This window comes from Macaca nemestrina, chromosome 7 (genome assembly GCF_043159975.1).
Source record: "Macaca nemestrina isolate mMacNem1 chromosome 7, mMacNem.hap1, whole genome shotgun sequence".
Taxonomy (NCBI): Eukaryota; Metazoa; Chordata; class Mammalia; order Primates; family Cercopithecidae; genus Macaca; species Macaca nemestrina.
In genome coordinates, this window is record NC_092131.1 from 174674505 (window position 1) to 174691586 (window position 17082).

The 17082-nt window shown below is 37.2% G+C and overlaps 3 non-coding genes across 3 annotated transcripts; all 3 read left to right on the plus strand.

Annotated features, from left to right (window-relative positions):
* Positions 1-3476: 3476 nt before the first annotated feature.
* On the plus strand, positions 3477-3551 carry LOC112423090 (small nucleolar RNA SNORD107). Its single transcript, XR_003013560.1, has one exon. It is a non-coding gene; the product is annotated as a small nucleolar RNA SNORD107 (small nucleolar RNA).
* Positions 3552-6579: 3028 nt separating this feature from the next.
* On the plus strand, positions 6580-6646 carry LOC112423088 (small nucleolar RNA SNORD64). Its single transcript, XR_003013558.1, has one exon. It is a non-coding gene; the product is annotated as a small nucleolar RNA SNORD64 (small nucleolar RNA).
* A 1741-nt stretch (positions 6647-8387) lies between these two features.
* Positions 8388-8458, plus strand: LOC112423089 (small nucleolar RNA SNORD108). Its single transcript, XR_003013559.1, has one exon. It is a non-coding gene; the product is annotated as a small nucleolar RNA SNORD108 (small nucleolar RNA).
* The last annotated feature ends 8624 nt before the right edge of the window (positions 8459-17082 follow it).

Sequence of the window (17082 nt, forward strand, 5' to 3'; positions counted from 1 at the left end):
TGTTGATTTTGATGAGATCTTAAGTTACTGTGGATGAGGTGATGCCTATTAAGCAGTAGATTCAAATCATATTCTCTTTCATTCTTAGGATAAAAAGGTTTTCTGCTTTCTAACTTTCACTTTGTGCATTGACTGGTGTTGGTTAATAATGTTTTCATGACCCAGGGGGTTTTAAGTGGTTGTGCTGCTTCCCACGTGGCCTCCTGCTTCTCCTGTTACTAAGTCATGTTATCTGAAGGGAAGTGGGGATAGGATGAAAGCCCTTGTAAGGCCACCTATATACTGAAGGAAATTGTAATGAATCACGATCATGCTCGTTACGTATCAAGGCTTTTGAAATAGAAGTTACTCTTTTTCTTGGGATGTTGACCTCAGTTGATCAGGTTTTACAGTGCCCTATGATCACAATAGAGGATGTGATACTGGAATAATCATTTTCTACCATTGAGTAAGTATTTATTTATAAATTACTAAATGAGTGGAAGGTCCTGGGTGCTGGGAGGCAGGAGGTTGCATATTTGAGCGAATAAGTTGTATCACTGATAATAGAGATAACTGACACACTAAACCATACTTGGAGCACTGAAATACAAATTACAGTTAGGTTCAGTGGTTTCACTAAGTGACAAATTGGGAGTAAATAGTTCAGGAATTCCCGAGTCTCTAGGTCCAGTTCAAGTTGGTTACGGGACAAAGAAGCCATTCATAAAAGGGAAGAGATTTTTAGGTTTTGCAGCTAAAGTTTATAGTAGGCAGCAAGGGAATGATTCATAGTGATTGTAACAGTTGATTACCAGGTACTATAGAGATTGGTGTTAGCTCCATGATAATACTGATAGACTGATTGGAGTTACATTTTTTTCTCTTGAATTTACCAGGAGTGGTTGTGAATGTCACCTTTTCCATCTTTTAAATCACATCCTTGCAGACGGTAATTACTCAAGGAAAAGAAACTATCAGAGTAACAGCAGTTCCTGTTACTGACTTGATATGGTCTCTGCCCGAATAGCTTCTTGGATTAATGGCCACTCTCAGGTAAGGAAAATAAAGAGGCCAAGCCTAGTTGCTTTAGGAGTTACATAATACAGTTGTGACATCAGTGTTCTCAGAATTTGTAAATGTTAAACCTCTTGATTTACCAAAGCCACAACCAAAGTACTTTATCTGGATCTTTGAAGACAGAGCTCCTCAGTTCACACAAATTGACTGATGAAAAGACAAATACTTTTCCTCTACAAACCGTGGGGTAGTATGTAGAGCAACCTGTGAGTTCTTCCTGTACTGCTCTGGAGCTACTTCTAATTATACTTTTTTGTTTGTTTTTGGAGGGGAAGCATTTCTCCTTGCATTGGTTTGCTGGTGTGGATGGCCCTTAGATTTTGGCATGAGTGATTATGCAGCATATTTGAAGAAAACCTGTTTTCAGGACCTTTTTAATTAAATATGGCCTGTTGCATGAGTTAAAGGTAAGTTATAAGAACTCTAGATTCCACAAGATGCTTGCTGCTTGTAGTTATTTTGCTTGGTGATAATACATTTTCTTTGGTGCTTCCTGGACTTTTTGAGAATCCTGATTGTGATGATATAATAGAAGAAAACTTGGGATTATAGATAGTATAATTGAGTATGGTGAATCTTTTGTTATGGAATGCTAGTCTAAGCTTTTGCGTGTTTCCACTAGGGACACACATCAACGTACCCGTCTTAAAACATTCTTGGTAGTTAATCCTTGGTGTTACTTAAAAATCATCCTACATTCTTGCATTAAAATACATACATGTGGCTGGGCGTGGTGGCTGACGCCTGTAATCCCAGCACTTTGGGAGGCCAAGGCGGGCGGATCACGAGGTCAGGAGATCAAGACCATCCTGGCTAACACAGTTAAACCCCATCTCTACTAAAAAATACAAAAAATTAGCTGGCGTGGTGGTGGGCACCTGTAGTCCCAGCTGGCAGGGGCTACCACTACTCAGGAGGCTGAGGCAGGAGAATGGTGTGAACGTGGGAGGTGGAGCTTGCAGTGAGCCAAGATAGAGCCACTGCACTCCAGCCTGGAGCGTGGAGCCTGGAGCACCCCTGCACTCCAGCCTCTGCACTCCAGAGTGAGACTCCGTCTCAAAAACAAACAAACGAACGACAACAACAACAACAAAAAATATATATATACACACACACATATTTCTCATCCAAAACATGGTTGGTCAACAACTTTCTGATTTCCTGATACACATTTCATTAAGTGACTTCATAAATATATTCATGTTGCACATCATGTTTGACATATGCTTTCATTGTAGGTTATAGAATAATTTCAAATAGAATTTTGGGATAAAAATTTTGCTACCTTAAAATAGGTAATGAAGTATTTGAGGTATTCTGTTTTTATATGATAGGTAATCTTGGCTTGGAATTAAAAAGATTCTGAAAGTTGCTTAGGGAGCTCCCTGCTTTCGTGAACTCATTCCTTAATTATGATGTCAGATTTCAGAAGTTTGTTATTAACATACGGTATTTTGCTTTTATAGGTTCTTGTAATAGAGTATTACAAGTGGAAACTGATTTACATTGATAGTTATGTGAAATAGTGTTGCTTGACTAGAATTTTCATGATCTCATTTCAAAGCTTAGCAAAAACACCCTTTACCTGATATGTTTACCTCTGATACTACCTTCACTGATTTCAGCAGGTAGTCAGTTATAATCCATGGGTTGAAGTTTTTATTTATTTATTTATTTATTTTAATTTTATTTTTTGAGACAGAGTCTCGCTCTGTTGTGCAAGCTGGAGTACAGTGGTTGGTGTGATCTTGGCTCACTGCAGCCTCTACCTTCTGGTCTGAAGCTATTCTCCTGCCTCAGCCTCCTGAATAGCTGGGATTACAGGTGTGGGCCACCACACCTGGCTAAATTTTGTATTTTTAGTAGAGACAGTTTCACCATGTTGGCCAGGTTGGTCTCAAACTCCTGACCTCAGGTGATCCACCCAACTCAGCTTCCCAAAGTCCTGGGATTACGGGCATGAGCCACTGTGCCCGGCCATGGGTTGAAGTTTTTAAATGCATTTTTTCTGGTCGATAATACATTGCTTGATTCTGTCTTATATTTGCATTTCAATTCTCTTCATCTTGTCCATACACATAATAATGCTTAGTACATGAATTTTATGTAATAAAGCAAGGTATATTTTCATGGGACTTTTGTAGTGGGAGAATGACATCTGAGCCTGAAATAAGATATTTGTGTTGTAACTTTTTCAGCGTCATGTGATACCAGTTTTTGACCACTTAGTTGATGCCTCTGAAAGGAAGAGAGAATCTGATCGCTAAAATTTGATGTGTCGTCAGTGTGGATCCTACTCAGTAGTGTCACAACGAGGCTGAAAATAATATTAAGTGCTTTTAGCACAGAAATGTAAACTGCTCAGGTAAAATAACCTTGTAAAGAAAAATAAGAATATATTGCGGAGGCCTTGGCTAGGTTCATGATGACACAGGACCTTGTCTGAACATAATGATTTCAAAATTTGAGCTTAAAAATGACACTCTGAAATCCAGTCAGTGTGCCTCATTAGACTTTTCGATTTCAAGATTTTCTGCAGAAAGTGTTGTGAAAACTTTGAATACTTAAAAATGGCAGATGTAGTATTGCACTTTGCTAGTTGCTCAGATACTCTTTTTTATTTGTATAGATATTCTGAATTCCTTTTTTTTCCTACATGTTGTACGTTGTTGAAAGCTAAAAGGAAACTTATCCTTGGACCACAGAAGGCACAGGCACTTGTTGAGATGGAAACAAGGATGTGTGAAAATGAGACTACCACCTCTCGGATAAAAAAAAAAAGCGCCAGAGTTCTAGGGTTCTAAGTGATGTCCAGAAAAGAGGAGGAATTATATTTATGGAGCATATATTGTGGAACACAGTGAGTATAGTACATGCCTTTAAATGAATACTGTTGGTATTTTAGAACAGTTGATTTTGTTTATGTGTTTTTTTCTTCAGCTGTGTGCAGTTGATCGACTTGCACAGAGCCCATCACACAACAGATGTTGAAGAAATATTAAGTGAATGAATGAGGCAGCATTGCTAATATTTGTAAAGTGAGACAGTATCTCACAGCCCAGGCTGGAGTTCAGTGGCATTAACATAAGTCACTGCAGCCTTGAACACCTGAGCTCAAACGATCCTTTCACCTTACCCTCCAGAGTAGCTGGGACTACAGTCACGTGTCAACATGCCTGGCTAATTTTAATTTTCTAATGTTTTTAGAGCTGGGATCTCACTATGTTGCTTAGGCTGATCTTGAACTCCTGGCCTCATGCCATCCTCTTGCCTCAGCTGGTATTGTAGGTGTGAACCATTGTGCCAGGTACTAATTTTTTTCTTAAGTTAGAAAACAAGTTTTTAGCTATTTCCTAGTTACTTCCTTATGACAGAATATCTGATCAGAATCTTGGCCCATCTGATATCTGACTCCATACATTTACACCCATGAAGTAGTCAACCATTCCCAGATAGAGGTCATTTGAGTTATTTAGTGTTTACCAGCACTTGTTTAGTACCTTGCGATGATATTTACAGTGTATTTTTGGGTATGGTTTTGGGGTTATTTGGTGGTGGTGGTTAAAACGCCTGTAATCCCAGCACTTTGGGAGGATGAGGCAGGTGGATCACCTGAGGTCAGGAGTTCGAGCCCAGTCTGGCCAACATGACAAAACACTCTACTAAAAATACGAAAATTAGTCTGGCGTGGTGGCAGGCGCCTATAATCCCAGCTACTCCAGAGGCTAAGGCAGGAGAATTGCTTGAACCCAGGAGGCGGAGGTTGCAGTGAGCCGAGATCATGCCACTGGCACTCCAGCTTAGGTGACAGAGGTGAGACTCCATCTCAAGGAAAAAAAAATAGAAATCAGCAAGTGCTATTTGAGTTTACAGGAGTGAGAAGTCCTCTCTTGCATGGTGAGATGGGGAACACTTAATTCTATATAAATATTTGAGACCAGGTGTGGTGGCTCAAGCCTGTAATCCCAGCATTTTGGGAGGCTGAGGTGGGTGGATCACCTGACATCAGGAGTTTGAGACCAGCCTGGCCAACAAAGCAATACCCTGTCTCAAAAATACAAAAAGTACCCGAGCTTGGTGGTGTGTGCTCATAATCCCAGCTACTCAGGAGGCTGAGGCAGGAGAATCACTTGAACTCAGGTGGCAGAGGTTGCAGTGAGCCAAGACCGTGCCACTGCACTCCAGCCTGGGTGACAGAGTGAGACTCCGTCTGGGGAAAAAAAAATAAGATATCAAGTTCAAAGGATGTATTTATTAAGTCAGTAGAAAGTAAAGAGGTGGGGAATAGTGTAGAAGTATATGTTGATAAAGGGATGAGGTGGTTGTACAATCGAAAGGGGGTTGCAGACATGGAGAAACAGTTCTTCTAGCTCTTCCACTTTCAGCGTCATCTATGTGAGTCATTGGAATCCTTTTTTACAAGGCCTGCTTGCCCATGAGTTTTAAGAACTAATGCAGCGTAGAAATTATTGGTAGGAAAAGCTTGGCTGGGTTAATTTACTTTGCTGAGCTGATTCAACTTAAAAAGCAAGGTCCACACTAAGTGCCCAAGGTTCAAGGAGGAGCCTCATGTTTGAACTTGATGTTTAGTTCATGTGAATCATTTTCTGTTGAACTAATGAGAATACAGTGACCTTGAGAGTTAGGTTGTACATCTGAATTTTTTGGACTGGTTCTCATCTTTTGGATGTCTTGTTTGTATAGATGTGTTCATTTTATGTTATATCATTTGTTCTTCGGTAGCAAAAATTGAGTTGAAATGATACAGTTCCTGAAATCTAATGATTTCATGTTTAGGAAATATGTATCAGGAATACTGTGGGTTGTCATGAGAAAATTTGGATTGTGTTGCTGTGCTACTTTGGTTTCTTGTCAGAGAAGTTATAGTTAGTTTAGACCTCCTTCAGAATCCTTTCGTTGGACTTTGTATTTCATATGTTGTGCCAGCCTTGATTTTATTTATCTTTCTATACTATTTGTTTACACTTAACTCTGAATATTTTGATGCATATTTTCAGTGTACTCTAGTCCTAAAATTGGTTTACATTTAATTATTGGGGAGAATAGCAAGTTATTGATAGTTATTTGTGGTGGCATTAGGATATTTCCGTTTCAGTTCTTTGGACAGTTTGCTAGTGGAAATAATTACTATATTTAGCTCTGTGAGACCCTACTGGCAGATTGCTCTGTGTGTGTGTGTGTGTGTGTGTGTGTGTGTGTGTGTGTGTGTGTTTGTTTCCTTCATGTAGATTGCTCTGTGTGTGTGTGTGTGTGTGTTTCCTTCACGTAGATTGCTGTGTGTGTCTTTTTCTTCATAATTCCCCTTATTTCTGTGGGTTTTGAATGATACTGTTGTTGTTACTGTTGTTTTATATCCATTGTCACATAAAACTCTTATTTATTCTTCCAGGCCAGGGACTGTCCTTATGGGTAGAGATACACTGTCTGCAGGGAATTTTTTTTTTTTTTTAAACATAATTTTACTAGTTGATAGGAAAGACGATGGGAAAGACCTGGGCTGGATTTGTGATGAGCTGTGTTTACTGAGCATGATGAAGTAAAGCTCAATGTGATTACTCTGAAGTCCAGCCTTAGTATCAGTCTAAGGACTCAGGACACAAATACTCAAAACATAAATTCTTAGACTCTAAATTTCACATGTTTCTTCCTATCAATACAGGTTAAGGAGAGTGGCGTGTCATAGGTTTTTCCAGTGCAATAGAGGGAAGCTGGTTCTAGATCCTTTAGTACAGTTAATCTTTTGTAGTGTGTTCTATGTTCACTGCATTGGTATGTCTCATCTTTGGCATGATCTTGGCTCACTGCAACCTCCGCCTCTTGCGTTCAGGCACTTCTTGTCTCAGCCTCCAGAGTAGCTGCGATTACAAGCATGTGCCAACATGCCCAGCTAATTTTTGTATGTTTTTGTGGAGACAGGCTTTGCTATGTTTGCCAGGCTGTTCTCTAAGTGATCCACCCGCCTCACCCTCCCAAAGTGCTGGGATTGCATGCGCAAGCCATGCATGCAGCCACACCTTTGCTTATTTGTACTATGCATTTCAAGTGATCACTTCAAGAGAATAAGTACCTGGGAGCTCCTGTGCTCTTTTTTTTTTTTTTTTTTTTTTTTTAACCCTATTGCTTGCATCACCTGGTTCCAACCTTGTATGAAAGTTTCATGAGTATGTTTCTGTCACTGAGGCAGCTTCTCCATTTAGCATATAATTGAGAAATTGCTAGTTTGTGGCTGAGACATTGCTTTGGTTTGAGAGGAGACTTAATTTATATATTTAGCAGAATGCTTAAGTTACATTTACAGGGATTAATTTAATTCTACTTTTAATTAAGTTGACCATTTGCTGTATCTTTACAAGACATAGATGGAGATTTAGTTTTGACTCTTAGATTCAGTTAAGGGGATGAAATTGGCATTATATAGTTTTTGATGCTGAGCCCCATGGAGATTAAATGATTGCTAAATACCATGCCATTTTTGAATCACATCTCTAATTTTACATTATTCTATACTCTACTTTTGCTTGTATGATTGATGGGTCTTTTACTATCTGTGATTGACATTCTATGAGTAGGTGCTTTTGTTTTGCCTGTAATATTATGAAGGAAGAATGGTGAATAAAAAGGTAATTTAGAGAAGCCTGTATTAAATATACCATGAACATTGAATATAGCAAGATCTTATTCTCTAGTTTTTTTCTTAGTTGATAAATTCTGTATGTGTTATGTGTTTGTGTATACATATGTACATATTAATGATGTGAGTGTTGATACTGTCATTTGTCACATGACAAATGACTGGTTTATAGTGAAAAGCTGTTGGGGTTCAGAGAAATGAACATTCTTTTGAAAGTGAGATAGGTTATTTTCTAGTTCTTGCCATTGAATCTCTGTTCTTCTGGTAGAAATGTTAGTGTATTTATAACCTCTCAGATTTGTTTGGTTCTGTTAGTGTTCCTGATCCAGGCAGTTAGGGATATGTTGGTTGAATTGAGAAAAATGAGTTTTTCCCTTCCTACTAACTGAATTAGATTAGAAATAAGCAGTTAAGTGAGAAAAATAGGGAATTAGTGCCAGGTCTGTTGAGGTATAGTGTTGACAGCAGTCTTTTACCTTTAGATGTTTGCTGCAACCTGGAGAATGCAGTGGTAGTTGCTGGCCTAGCCCATCCAAACAACCTCATTTGTGGGGTGATACTTCACAGATGGCTTAAAATAAATCTCCTGAAAATAATCTCTGGAAGAGATGACACGTGTGTGTGTGTGTGTGTGTGTGTGTGTGTGTGTGTTGGTGTAGTAGTAGGAGGAGGGTTGGCTTAATGATGAGAATCATTATTTCTTAAATTGGATGACACTTTCCATTCCTGCAAAGAGAGCCCGGGGTCCAGCCATGCTAATTCATAATCAAAGTAATTTGCTGAGAGTAGTGGAAGGAATGAGTTAGCAATAGATGGCAAATCGCATTAATGAGTACTAGGAGAAAAACAAATAAGCAAACAAAAGTTTATTTTTTGGGGATGGAGTCCCACTGTGTCACCCTGGCTGGAGTGCAGTGGCTCAGTCTCGGCTCACTGCAACCTCCGACTCCCAAGTTCAAGCAATTCTCTTGCCTTGGCCTCCCGAGGAGCTGGGATTACAGGCGATCGCCACCACGCCTGGCTAGTTTTGTTTGTTTGTTTGTTTGTTTTTAATTAATAGAGACAGTGTTTCACTACATTGGCCAGGCTGGTCTTGGAACTCCTGACCTCAGGTGATCTGCCTGCCTCGGCCTCACAAAGTGCTGGGATTACAGGCGTGAGCCACCACGCCTGGCCAGTAAGCAAATTTTAATGTGGTTGGAACATGTTCTTGAGTTGTATGAAGGGAGACAGGTAAATTGAGAGTAATGTTACGATTGTTTCATTTGTTGGAAATAATGAAAACTTGCACGGGTTGAATTGTGGGACAAGAGGTGGTGTCTGTCAGGAGTCAGAATTATCATTTACATGGAAGTTTCTGTTTTACTTCAGAGAAAGAATGTCGGCTACCTTTCCCATGTTAGCTTCTATACCTTTTCTTGAGATTACCATAAATAGGTAATATTGTCTTTTACTGAGATTGTTTTAAGTAGCGAAGTGTGCTGATTAAATATCTGTTCTTGCTAAATTATTAGAATCAATAAAGGACTATATTTCTAGATAGCTTTGGTTAGTCAGTGATTTGTTTAAATTTAGTGTGGATAAGAATCACCTGAGGGCTTTTTAAACCCAGTTTTCTGGGTCCTGACCTTAGTGTTTCTGGCTTATTAGGTATAAGTATGAAAAGTTGATTTTTATCAAGTTCCTAGATGCTGGAGATCTAGGAACCACACTTACAGTGCTATTATATGTTTTTTAATGTACACTGATAATGGGAAAAAAATGATATATCTTGTTACCACATATTTTTAAATGTGATCATGACCAGGGAATCTTGAGAGAAAGTTGTCTTATGTAATAATGTAAATCAATGTAGAATGCTATATTTTTTTTCTTGCAAGGTTGTTACTAGTAGGCGTGACTGTTAGTAGCCAGTGTGTTCAAATGCATGGGAGGATATAAACACTTAATTTCCTGGGAATATAGAGATAGATCACTTACAGTAATACATTTCTAACATAAATTTAAATTACCTACCTCATAGGAGGAAACAAGCTTATTTGATAATTTTCCTAGCAGTGTATCAGCTATACCCTTTCAAATCTAAATTAAATTTGAGTAAATTCAGTCCATATAAATTCCCTTTGGATAAAAGAAAACAAGAATTCCAGAAAACAGTAGTTTAAAAAAATGACATTTTAAGAGCAGTTATAATCTCAGTGAATATAGTGTGGTAATTTCTGCCTAATACCTACCCTTTTGGAGGAAGGAAAGGTAGTTCTGTTTGCGCTTAATGTTAATTACTGAACTCTTCATAACTTGTTTTATTAATTGTTTATTTGATTTTAAGCATCTACTTCTGGTGGATTTACATATGTTGGGTTTGGAAATTTCAACATACAGGTTGGCATTCCAGTGGCTATAGTTGTTTTTTGATATTTAGTACTGTTTTCCAGTGATGGTTCTCTTTGGGAATAGACTGTTCTCTTCTACTTTAAAACGGTAAAATTAGCCACTTTAGTTGAGACTCCTCCAGGTTTGGAAGTGGTGAAGAATATGGATATATTCAGGTGAAATCAGAGTCATTTTCTGTGATACAGCAACTGAACAAGAAACCCAGACTTCAAACAAGCAGATTTCTTTGGGTTGGACTGAACAAAATGAGAAGAAATTATAGAGGATTTAAAAATATATATGGCCTAGGAATTATTGAAATTATTTTGGAGGGTGGCAACTAATTTGGGACATTGTACTTTCTGTTTTAATGTCAATTGTATAACGTGTAACTCCAGTGAGCGTGGCTGGACATGGTGGTTTCACATTTTAGGTAGACTGGGTGTTTTATCTACTGAGTGGATTACAGCCGTAGGCAATGATGTCAAGTAGCAACAAAAACAAAAAAATCCATCTCTTAGAAATTGTTAAAGTCACAATGATGGATACCTTCTGTAAAAGCTTTGACTTACTGAAAGAATGCTTTTCATTTGTCTAAGATGAGTATGTAGCAGAATTTGAAAATATGGTTCCAAAAGGCTAAATAGACTGACTTTTTGGATATTTTTCCTGTTTAAGGAGAAAGAAGCATTAATGGTTTATCAGATGCCTTGACTATACTTTTTACTGCTTTGTCTTCAAGGCCTAGCATAATAATTAGCATCTAGTATGTGTTTGATGGATAGTCAATTTTTATTTCATTGGTATGTTGTTACCACAGTCATTGGTAGAGTTAATACATGAATGAAGAAAGTATAACAAACTTGCCCTCTAGTAGAGTACAGGCAAAGTATGGCTGTCAGTTTCCCCTTGATTTTTTTTCTCCATTCTTTGTTAGGGTTTAGATCAAGAACAAGGGCATTTCATTGTACCACATAGCTGAGAGTAGGGAATTGGGACATACTGTCTTGCTTTAAATTAAAGTTGTCTCTTTCATCAGGTAGAGAGGTTACTAAGACATTGCCAGATGTCTGGTTGGGGGTTTATTAAAAATAGAAAAGGTGGTTCCTTAAGATTGTATTTTATTGGATGCCTCCACCTGCTTCAGGCTAGCTCACTGGAGAATGAATATTCCAGGTTAAAAAAAGAAGCATGTGTTCACATGAACTTGTCCTTTGAGCAAACCTGTTGGAAATCAAGAGGAGATTGCTGTTGGAGAGGATAAGAGGGTGTACTTGTTAGCGTGTTAAGATTAGTTGACAACATAAAAATAAATGAAAATGCATCTATTGTATTTGGGTTGGCAAAATATATTGGTTATTTACTCTGTTGATTCCTGTAGTGTACATAAATACGATCTACAGTTCAAAGTAAACAAAAAGTCTTGGAAAATTGTTTTGAAAATGGACAAATCATGAACAGATCATTGAACAAGAAAATAAGGAGAAAGTAAATTTGTGAAATACTTCAAACTCATTTACATTCAGAAACATCTTTTTAAGATCTCTGTGATACATTTGACTGTCAATTCTGAAGAGTCGAATAAAGGAGATGCCAGCTAAGGGGCAAGGAAACAGCTTTCATTCATGGGCTAAATTGCAGCTTAAAAAAGATGGACCAGGATTATTTCCTTTAGAAACTTACTGTACAAAAGATACTGTTCACCCCATTAGATAACTGACCTGGAGTTACTCTTCCATCTGAGAGCTTTGTCATCTTAACTGTATTCACATACTTTCAACTGCTCCCCTTGCTTCTAACCTCAGATTCTTTAATTCATCTATCTGGCAGAGCTGATGTGGGGAAAAAAGACAAACCTCATCAGATTTTCTTGATAAATAAGCAGTTGTCATGTTTCAAGACTTTTGGAAATGAGCAATAATCAAGGAAGAGGACAAAGATTGCATACGTTTATAATATGTAGAACATCTTTTGCCACAGAAAACACTGGAAACCGCCCACTTCTGGACACCAAACATTTGGATTTTAGTATATTTTGTGGCATTCCCTCACTAATCCTCTCATCCTTAAAAATTTTCAGAAATTTTTTGCAGCAAGAAACACTGATTACAACGTATGATTTAGGGTAGATTTGTGAACCATTTTTTCATTGAAATGTATAAGCAGGAGTGAGTAGTCTGAGTGACTACCCCAGCATTGAGAAAATTGTAGTTTAGAGATCTTTTTGGAACTTCTGGAGAACTTTTATTTCTAGACTGCAGTGGAAGTCCTAAAGCCCCTTGGAGATGTCTGCTTTAAAGGGTCTTTGACCAGAGTCCACTGTAGAGACGTGGTCCAGATCTACTCTATTTGCCTGCTCCTTACAGCATCAGAACAACTCTCACTCCAGATTCTTGGCTTGGCAGGTGCATAAAGAATTGTCTACTGAATTGAAAAACATTTCAGATATATAAAACTTGAAATATATTGTCTAGTCTGTACAAACTCAAGTTGACAAGCCAACCCTGCAGGAATATATGGATAGAAGGGGAAGGATAACATTTGTTGAATTCAGCTAGATGCCTCATCAGCTGGAAAACCTTGGAAGAAAGAAATATGGATTGATACTTGCCTGAACTTCATCAACTGAGAATTTTTTTTTTTTTTTTTTTGCCGTGGAGAGTCTGCTTGCCTTTGGAAGGTTTAACAGTAAAAGCCCTGCACATGATATACTTGCGTGCACATGCAATAAGGATGTCATTCCCCAACTCCTGCTAGCATTGTGAAAGAGCTGCAAATATTCAAATTATATAAACTTTTTTTCCTGGACATATTTACCTTATGAGTTTGTTTAAATATGTGAGAAAATTCTGTTTGGATAATAGTATTGAAATGAAAATATAAGATACACATTGATAAATGTGTATGAATTGTTCATTGTGCCTTAGGTAAGCCAGACAATGAAATTAAATGCGTAATAGTTGTATTTTTTTGCATAATCTTGGAATGTAACTAGTTAAAAGCAAACACTTAGATTTTGAACATGAATCTATTAAGCTTGTTAATGTAGTTGCTGTGGCTAAATAGCTCGTTTCCTAGGGAAGCTTCTAAAAATGTATTTGGTAGAATTTTATTCTAGAACAGTTGTTAGAAAGGAATTCTCAGGTCACCTTTTAAAGATAAATACAATTCTGTATTCACTTTTTGAGTGCATAAGGGTAATAGAAAATGACATGGGAAGTGTTAATTTAAAAAAAGGCATTTTGTTTATGTGCATTTGAGGATACAGTGTATGAAGTTTCTAAATAATTGTTTAATGACATTTTCTTGGTATGTAGATATTGCTAACAATTAGTTTGCTCAAGTATATGGAAACATTTTAAGAAATGATTGTAGAGATATAATTATTAGAGTACCTCTGAGTGATGTACCTTAAAATTCCTTTTATTTTGGTTTATTCTATGGATGTTTTTCTGGGTGAACTTAATGTATACAACTTCTAACTAAGAAGTTTTATTAATGCTGCTCTATGTATAAAATCATGGATGTAGATGTTATTTTGTCAGTGGTCTTTCTGTTAAAATTTGCATGGTATAAGATTTTCTTTTCATGATGGAATTGAAGAAAAGGCCAGCCTCTAGAACACTTACATTTTAAGGGTTGGGTGGGTTTTGTATTACTTTGTTTATATAACCAACAGGATTGTATTACTGAAACTTTACCAGCACAGAGATGGCTGATATTTTGCGTTTTGGGGGACATTAAATTGTTATACAGTGATGTCATTGGTTACTGATAGGAGTGTCTAGACTCTTAGATGGCTTTGTTAGTATTAGGCAAATGTTAGATGTGGATTTAGGAGATAAGAGGGTGGGATGTTGGAGCCCTGTGTGCATATGAGCATATGTTGCAGGGCCTCCAGACTTAAATCCACGTGAAGATGGTGGTGGTCTTATGTATGTGTTAACATTACATTGTGGACAGGTAGACTACTTTCCTTTTGCTAGTGGGAGTGTTAAATCACCTCTCGGAACATTAGTTCATTGCTGGTGGATATGCTAAATATTTCTAACATCTAATTTTCTAAGTGTATAGACGTCATTTTTAATTCATATGGGATAGAACCAGTTTTGCTTGCAAAAAGCAAACTGTTCATTGGATCATTGGGCTTAAGTTTTAGGTTGTGGTAGATATAATAAGAATTATATCTTATAATTTCTAGTATATTATATATCTCAATATAAATATATATGTGACAGTGTTTTTCTGACAGATGCAACATGGTGGAAATGTCATAAGTGTTGGTCTGCCTTTGTTTATGGTTTTCAGATGTGTATATGCAGTTTCTTATATAACAGAAAAATTGCCACATGAGTCAAATAGCATAGGTTAGAAAAGTTCTCATTTGCCAAAAAAATGTGACTTTCATCAATAGTGAGTTTTTGATTTAAAATGTTTCTATCTGTAGAGGCATTTTATAAGTTTTTATGGGGATAATAGCAATGGGATGTGAAACCTGAGTTCATTAGGTCATGAGGCGATCAGTGGAACACTTATGTGTATACAATATACATGGTTATATGTTTTGGAAAGCATAGAGGCTATTATGTCTGCATGTTTCTAAATACATATACACACACGTAAACACACACATAGTGAAAGCTTTTGTTCCCTCCCTCACATAGGCAGATCACTTATGCGTGTAAATAATTGAGCAGCTGGAGGGGAATTTTGTTACATGTGTATAAAACAGTCAAAATATATAATTGTTTTGCTTTGTTTAGTCTTTGATTTGTAGGAATTACTGACGTGTATTTGTGTGTATGCAGGTCTATATATACGCATACATATCACTGTATAAACAACATTTTTTGTCATAGGGTAGAAATATTCTTAAGTTGCCAGAGCTATTGTATGGCTGCTAAATACGTAGTAGACAAATGTTACCTTTTGCTTTTTAGCATCTGCATACAGATTACTAATAGGCATTTATCGTGACCAGTAAACCACTAGACAAGGGCAAAACACTTTAGTTTGATCAGTAGAATTGCTATGCCATGTTTATGTGGGATTTATTTGATTGATGCAGAATATATAATTGTATATAGAAGATAAAACAACATTTTTGAATATTCAAGTTCTGCCATATTTTTGGAAATATATTTTTATTCAGAAGTAGAATCATCGTTTGCCAATAGAGTTAGCATCTTTGTGTGCTTGTGAGGTTTGATTTTGAGGGTTTTCTTGGTTTTGTTTTGGGTTCTGGAGTTTTAAAAAAATGAGACTGTCTTTGTCTAAAAAAATTTTGATATAAAAATGTACATTTTTATATTATTTTTTCTTATTCCAACCTAATTGGTGGCTTGTCCCTTCCTGTGTTTATTGGACTGTTGGGTGCCTGGATAGAGCTGGATACCATTTGACTGCTGTGTGAATAATAGATAAGCGTCTTGAGTAACATCGAATTTCCTAGGTATATAGAAACACCCACCATGCACATATATGAACATGCAGAATATATGAATGTTAAAATATGGTGAAAACAATCTTTTGCCAATAGAAGTGCTAACCTTTATGTTTTTTTTAAATTGGTGTGTATGTGGAGGTTTATTCAATTGTTAGTTGTGTCCATGTTTAATATGTGCAGAATTTATAGATGTACAGAAATTTGTTATATTTGGTGGATATATTTTACTTAAAACTATAGGGCAGAAGTTGTTTATGTTTGTTGAAGTGAAATGGCATACCAAACCTGTATGGTAGTTTAGATTGCTGTGTGTACAGTCAGGTTATATCTTTAAAATACCTATTCTTTCCATGTTAATATATAGACATTGCTGGTATATATTAAAAAGTCAGAGGTCTTTTTATGAATATAGGCATTAGCTTCCTGATTCGCGTGGAGAGGTGTGTTGGGTACTTTGTCATTTCATCTCATCTCTGTGATGTGCAGTTGTCATGTCAGCCCCCCCGTGAGTCTGCGGGTTTTGCTTCTGCAAGCAAATGCATCTGGAAAGTACAGCATTGGCAGAATCTGAAACCCGAGTAAACAGAGCACCTCCTTTTCATAACCATGGGTTCTGAAGAGCTGAGGGAGTTGAGTATGCGCTGATTTTGGTATGGGGGCAAGGTACAGGTACAAATCCTCCATGGATATTGCTAGACAACTGTAAAATCTTTAGTTTTTTTTGTTTTATAGACAGTGTGGATGTGCATATATTGCAGGCATCACTTTTTTAAACTATGCTTAACCCTGCAAATGATTTTAAGAGCTCTGTGTGGGTGGCTCTCTTGGGTTTACTATTAAATAGCTGTGTTTATCATAGTTGTTCTATAACATTTCAACTTTGTAAATATATAGTTGGTTGATAAAAAGGATAGAGACATTTTTCTTTTGATGATAGATTGTTCTTTCCCCTTTGTGTAGTCTTCATTGTGTTTCTGGGATTGTTACTTGCACATATTTAACCTTATATATTAAATGTATATATGCTGTTGTGTTAGAGAGGGAGACTGGTTCCCTCCACCACATTTTTATTTAAAAGTAAAAATTAATTTTTATTGTTTGGGTCAGTTTCATGTAAAAATAACCTCTGTATTGAAAGGTATCTCTTGATGGGATGCGGACGCTCACGCCTGTAATCCCAGAACTTTGGAAGGCCAAGGAGGGTGGAACACCAGGTCAGGAGTTCGAAACCAGCCTGGCCAATATGGTGAAACCCCATCTCTACTAAAAATACAAAAATTAGCTGGGCGTGGTGGTGCACACCTGTAATCCCAGCTACTCGGGAGGCCGAGGCAGAAGAATAGCTTGAACCCAGGAGGCAGATGTTGCAGTGAGCCAAGATCGTGCCACTGCACACTCCAGCCTGGGCAACAGAGCGAGACTCCCTCTCAAAGAAAAACAAAAGGGGGAAAGGTATATCTTACTATCCTTGATGTACTGAGGTTTATGATGCAATTCATTTTTCTTAAGCACATACTATAGAATCTTTAAATTATATGATTCTGTGTTCATT